The sequence below is a fragment of the Rutidosis leptorrhynchoides genome, chromosome 2 (assembly GCF_046630445.1).
Source record: "Rutidosis leptorrhynchoides isolate AG116_Rl617_1_P2 chromosome 2, CSIRO_AGI_Rlap_v1, whole genome shotgun sequence".
Lineage (NCBI taxonomy): Eukaryota > Viridiplantae > Streptophyta > Magnoliopsida > Asterales > Asteraceae > Rutidosis > Rutidosis leptorrhynchoides.
The window spans coordinates 322,471,377-322,478,882 of NC_092334.1; positions in this window are offsets into that span (position 1 = coordinate 322,471,377).

The following is a 7,506-nucleotide window of genomic DNA, read 5'->3' on the forward strand; positions in this document are numbered from 1 at the left end:
TTGTGAACCTATATAGGTAAACCTTTTACTTCTTGGCATTTTGTTAATTCGGAAGATTTTATAAGCATTTTCCTCGATGAATGTGTTTCGTAACGTTATGAAACCATGTTCAACTCCCAATAGCAATCTTTGTTCCCGATTCTTAAAGAATATACCGTTGTTGTACTTGAATCTGGATTTCACTGTTTCACTTGAAGTAGAGGTACCAGAAGTTGAACTTTCATTTGCATTTGTTGGATTTGAACTCGATGATGATGTATAATTTGATGAATGATTAGTAGGATTTTTCGTGTCATCTGTTGGAGCATTATCATCTTCAATATGATCAAAGATGTCATCATCATTTGGATTAATATAAAGATTGTATCCATCTTCATCAGTAGAATCCATTTTGTCATTGCTTTTGGCTACCGGATTAGGATTCCCTTCATCCACAATTTCTACATCCTCAGGATTAGAAGATACTGTAGATAATTTACTTAGAACGACAAACCCATCGTCATCTGTTTCTTCAAGATAAAAATTACTTAAGTTCAAATCCTCATCTATCGGTCCACTATCAGCCTCAGAATGAATAATTGGAATTATAACTTGCTCAGGTTCCTTGTCATCAATATTATCATGAGTAGAAACCATTTCTGATTACGTATGAACCTGTTGAGCTTGAGAAGCTGATGTAGATCTCACACCACCACCCCTAGTTGAAATGTTCACCGTTAGAAATTCTCCATCTACTCCTATCTCCCCCTCATGGCTATTATGAGGATCAAAATCGTCATGTTCATCATCACGGTGAGGGCTTAGAGGAGAAAAGCAAGAAGTAAGCGGATGTCGTACTCTAGCGAGAAACATTGCTTGAAGCAAAGTTCATCGAAGAACATCAAGATTGACTCTAGAAAACATACGACTGAAATATACTTGCTCTAAAGCATCATAATAATTTGGTGAACGCTGGGGTGATGGTGGTAAAGTAACCATAGGAATAGCAGCAGCAGCATATGTTGAAGGTGATGTCGGTGGAAGTGTTTGATTTGCTGTAAGGGCAGGTAAGGATAAATGTGTGGTATTATTCTTATATGTAGGGCTGTACTTACTACTAGTCAGATTCGTGATATCCCCTTCTGATGGAGGTTGGGCAACAACCGGAGTTGTCTCCGGCGAAGATTGTTTCGAATCACCCGCCTCCATGACTTTAAGCCAGACCTCCAGACCCTATTGTACGTTGAGGCACGAGAGGATTTCCAGCAGATATGCAGGGTGCCTTTTCAAGATTTTTTGGCTCCCCTTTGGCCGTTCTGGAATTCATTGATTGAGTTTCCTCAATCGATTGAGTCAACGCAGACTTTACTGCCGAGGAAGCCTTTACTTCCTTAGATGCCAAAGCACCTTGCTTAGTAGGATTTATTATTAAGTCATGTTTAGATTGGATGGGTTGATTGGTCTTTTTACCATCCGTGCGTTTAGCTCTCTTGCCTATCGAAGCTTGCGCTTCATTTAGTGTAGGGCTTATTGTTATTGTTAGATGTGATACAGAAATGGATGAAGGTGATCTAATAGGCTCTAGGTCTTGGTCCATATCACCAATGGTTGGAGTAACTGTTTGGCATACGATAGGAGTCGTAGTCCTAGATCTAGTTACTCGTTGGGTTGGCAGAGTCTGTGTCAGGTGTAGTTGATAGGGTAGGTTCACTCTTAGGAGAATGTTTTGGAGATGATTTAGTTGCTGATGAATCTGTGTCACTGCTATCCTCAGGTGTAGTTGATAGGGTAGGTTCAATCCTAAGAGGACTAGGTTCCTTGGTCCTCACGGGTTGAGCTTGTTGTGCTACCCTAGGGTGTTTGAGGTTTATCCTAAGTAGAGGATTAGCTGGCCCGATTGGTTGTACTACAGGTTCTTCTACAAGCTCTGGGGCTGGAACCGCGGCTGGTTCAACTTGTTCTTGTTGTACCGGGTTCGGAAGAGGTATTCCTACAGCCTCAAAATAAGAACGCATTCGAGCGTCTTGGGGTTCACCTAACCTCACTAACCAATTTGGAATTGGTTCAGTGAATCTATTGTCAGAAATCACCGGGGTATTCATCTTTGACTCCCTAAATCTCTTCATCTGTAATCCATGTGTACCTGGTACAAAAATATTTGCATTTTTGCGAGCAGTTATAGCATCATGGATAAAGATACGGAAAAACCTTTCATAAGGGATGTAGGAGCCCCTCGGTTTATCTACTTGTGCTTGAACCAAATCCCACAAGAGTTCTGCATAATCCAGAGTTTCCACTCTGCGAGTAGAACAACTTGAGCATTAGCACAATTAAGCTATCAGATCCACTCCTTGTCATCAGTAAACATCTGTTGATGATCGAGAAGATCACATACCACTGAGAGTGCAAGTATTTCTTTTGAAACTTAGCTGGTGGAACATTGGTAGCTCCACTATAACCAAGTTGGAAGATTGAGCTCATCATCTGCTGAGTAGCAGGAAAAGCAGGAGCATTCTGTACAAGAGGAAGCTGAAAGATCCTGCTGAAGTCAGCTTTGGTGATACTTCTGAATCCTTGTACCCCTCTCAGCTCAAATTCAAATTTAGTTGGTTCTCCCTGTGGGTTGGCAGTTGTAGGTTGTGTAGCCTCCACAAACCTTATTGTTCTATTAAGAAGCTCTAAGCTGTGACTGGCACACTAACTGTTGAGCTTAGAGTAGGCCATAAAGTATGCCTCTCTAGAATAGCAGTCCAGTACTTGCAAGGGATATTGGTTTCAGAATTGATGAAGTGATTGTTCACCATTTAGTTGTATAAATAATAAATAGAAGACTACAAGATGTTATCATTAAGCACATATCTATATTCTTATTTCCTTTGAAAACCTTTGTATTTTCCAGATTTTATAATTTTTATGGTTTTTCTAAGTTATAAAAATCATTTATTCCAAATATGTGCCAACATTTGACAAACATGATATTCATACGATATTTATCACATTACACCCTATCATGTAATATCAAATATACACCATAAGGAATCAGACCAACACTTAGTCAATTATTAAAAACACAGTCCAAGTAGATTCAGTGTTCATGGAAACTTTAGATTAAGTAACCAAATAAGCTTGAGTTTTTAATTCAAAGACTTCGAATAAAACACGTTAAGTATTTCAAGACAAGAATCTAATTATTTCAAAGTACCAAATAGCAGACTCGGTATCAAGCCAAGAACAGATTCAGTATCTTCAAAATTCACAGATAATCACTCAAACATGCATATTCAGTCTCATATCATGCAAAATCATAACCATAATCAATTAACAACTCAATTAACACAGGAAAACATGTCAATCAATTGAACAGACTCGGTACTATAGCAAGAACACATTCGGTATGTACAGAATCCATCAATAATCAATTAAACATGTAATCAGACTCTGTCAATTGATAGATCAATCAAATTAACACAGATTAGACCAGATTTCTTGTCAATCAACCTAATCATTTGAATTTAATCAAATATTTCAAAATTAAATATCATAATCTTGTTTTTTATTGATCTTTTCTTGTTAATAATCATGTATTTATCTCAGACATATAACATGTGAATCTTAAATTTGATTAAAACAAAGAAATACCAAAGATTTGAAGATAGAGAAGGAAGGACTCCGTAGATTAGGCAGATTCGGTATGTTTAATCAGACTCGGTATGTAATTAAGAACGGTGAGAGAGAAAGTTTGACTTTGACCCTCCTTTTATAGATACCTAAGATTTTCAATTAATGGGCTTTACCGAATGGGCTTATTATACCGAAAGCAGTCCATTTTCAAATTTTAATCCATTTGACTTCAAATTTTGACAAATCTTTAACAAGATTTTTCAAGTTAGCAAATTTTCAATGAAGAACATTTTTGAGACAATTTTTTGAAAAACTTTGAACTTACCGAATCTGCACTGTTGGTTGTCAGATTCGATAAAATGCTAAAAATAGCATTTATTTAGTGAAAACAACTCTCTTTGGATTTTATCTTTCCCAATTTTTAAGAGTTTTCAAAAAAACAAGATTTGTACTTAGAAAAACTTTGAATTATGTACAAAGTACAAATCTTCAGTGATACCAAATGTTGAAACGGGTTGCATACTGAAATGTATACAAGTCAAAGTAAATATTTGCAATTTAAAACATGATTTTTATGAATTCACTTTTGAAAATCAATTATCTTTTTAATTTTCTCCCTTTCTCCCCCTCAAAATGTGATATACAGTAAAGTTTATCATCATTTTGACCTTTCACAAGAAAATTAAGTAATCCCCCTTGAAATATGATATCAATCAGTTACCTCCTCCTTTCATAACCATTGAAAAATAAACCCAGGAAGTTATCGGAAATCTAAATGCTCCCCCTTGAAAGATAATATCTAAAGCAAGAGGTATCTGTTGCTCCCCCTAGAAAAGTATTACTCCCCCTAAACACATGATCCCAGGTAGAAGTCCCAATATAGCTAAGGAAAGTTAGGCACTATACTCTACCATGCCAATCTCTTTGATCAAGAACTTTAGCCTAAGTTCATCTAAGGGTTTAGTGAACATGTCAGCTAATTGCACTTTGGTAGGCACAAAGTATAACTCTACATCTCCTTTTTCAACATGGTCATTAATTGAATGATAACGAATATCTATGTGTTCAGTCTTAGAATGCTGAACCTGGTTTCTAGTTATGGCAATTGCACTCTGTGAATCACAGTATATCGGGGTCCTAGTTATCTTAAAGCCATAATTTAGGAGTTGAGTTTGCATCCACAAAACTTGTGAACAACAATGAGCTGCAACAATATACTCAGACTCAACAATTGATAAAGAAACACAGTTTTGTTTCTTGGATGACCAACCAACTAACCTATTCCCCAACATCTGAATTGATCCAGATGTGCTTTTTCTATCAACATGGCAACCGCCATGATCCGCATCAGTATAAGCAGTGAGATTGAAATCAGATCCATGTGGATACCAGATTCCAAGATTAGGAGTACCTTTCAGGTATTGAAAAATCCTAACCATCGCTTTAGAGTGGGATTTCTTAGGGTTCGACTAAAAGCGGGCACAAACAGTTACAGCAAGTGTAACGTCTGGTCTACTTACGGTCAGATACATTAAAGAGCCAACCATGCTTCGATAAAGCGTAACAACAAAGGGTTTCCCATTAGCATCAGCATCTAGTAATGTCCTCATTGGGGTTGTCATTGGTTTTAAAGCAGTAATTTTAAAACGTTTTAGCATATCATTGATATACTTTGTTTGTCTGATAAAAATCCCGTTTGGTAATTGTTTTACTTGTAACCCCGAGAAGAAATTAAGCTGGTCAAGCATGATCATTTCGAATTTGTTGGCCATAAGGTCACCAAATTCTTTGCATAGGGCCGGGGACGTGGAACCAAAAATAATATCATCAACGTAAATTTAAACCAAAAGAATGTGACCATGGTTTTTACAGATGAAGAGCGTTGTATCAATCGTTCCACGAGAGAAGCCATTATTCAGCAAGTACTTTGTTAAGGTCTCGTACCATGCACGCGGTGCTTGCTTCAGACCATACAAAGATTTCTCCAAGTAGTATACGTGGTTTGGATGAATGGGATCGACAAAGCCTTCTGGTTGATCAACATAAACTTCCTCTTGAAGATGACCATTCAGAAAAGTAGTTTTGACATCCATTTGAAACACCGTGAACTTCATATTAGAAGCAAATGCAAGGAAAAGATGAATAGCCTCAATCCAGCAAACCAGAGCAAATGTTTCGTCATAATCAATACCCTCTTGTTGTTGATATCCCTTGGCCACAAGACGTACCTTCTTTCTAACCACAATTCCATCAGAATCCTTCTTTTCTTGAAAATCCACTTAACCCCTATTGGTCGTTAACCTACTGGTCTTGGAACTAATCACCATACTTTCAAATGATCAAATTGATTGATCTCCTCTTGCATTGCTACCACCCAGTTCAGATTTAGTAAAGCTTGAGCAATCGTTGTTGGTTCAATCTTACTAAAAAAGGAAGTATATAGACACATATTCCGAGTAGCCCTTCGAGTTGAAACTGGAGCAGATGCATCACCAATGATAAGATCAATTGGATGACTTTTAGTCCATCGGTTGTTATGTGGAAGAGGTTTTACATCAGTGGTATCCATTGAAATATCAACCGTTATTGACATTGAGCCTTGATCTACTTGTGCTGATGTAACACTTTTTAATAGATTCATTTGAGTATCTGGAGAAACAACTGGAGTTGTATCAACAGATGAATCTTGAATTGGTTCAAGATTATCAGTAGTAGGAGGGAGGGAGGATGAATAAGCAATAGGTGAATCAGTTGCTGTTGTATCTTCATCATAAATACTTGGTTGAGTCTCCATAGTAGATGACTGTAATGGCGTAACCGGTATGACTTGAACATTTGAATTCTGTTGAGGAGTATAAAGACTATCAAACAAGATATCCAGTTCCTCTGTTGTAATCGTCGGAACACCTTTCTTCAAGAAAATTGAATTGTGCGCGAAAGAAGTAATAGCCAGGTTGGGATCGGGTTTTGAACCGAGTTGTTCAAAATCCATTCCCGAAAAATCATCGAACTTGACATTGATGCTTTCCTTGATCGTCTTTGTTTGTTTGTGATAGACACGATAAGCAACTTTGTTCGAAGAATAACCACGAAATATGGCCTGATCGCCATGAGGATCAAACTTTCCAAAGCTGTCAAAATCGTTAAGCACATAGCATATACAACCAAAGATACAGAAATATTTGACATTCGGGTGTCTATCATATAATAACTCATAAGGAGTTTTGTCAAAACTTTTATTAACGATACAACGATTTTGGGTATAACATGCAGTTGAAATGGCCTCCCCCCACATTTTTGGAGGTAGTTTGGAGTAGGCAAGCATCGTTCGAACTACCTCGCACAACGTACGATTACGTCATTTGACTACTCCATTCTATTAAGGGGTTCGTGCAGCAGAGAACTGATGTTCAATGCCTTAGTTTTTCAAATAACTATCAAGCAGGTCATTCTTAAATTCTGTCCCATTATCAGTTCGGATGCTCTTAACATGTTTATTAAAAGCGCGTTGAGTCTTTTTGATGAACTCAATGATAATGGCGGGGGTTTCATATTTGGTCCTCAAAAGAAAAATCGATGTAAATCGTGGTCATCTACAATGACAAGCACATGTTTCCGGCCACCGAGGCTAGAAATTCTCATGGGTCCACATAAATCCATATGCAATAAGTGTAAAGACGAGGAAGTACTGGGGTTTTGCTTAAGCGGATGATTGGTCCGTTTCAGCTTACCAATCACACATGATGGACACACATGATACTTATCATACTAAAAGCTAGAAATACCATCAACTAAGTCTTTAGAGACCAGTCGATTAATACCCTTGTAACTCAGGTGTGACATCCGGTGATGCCATAACCATGAATTTTCTTTTGTCGAACGGGTAGCCAAACACATGTTTCCATG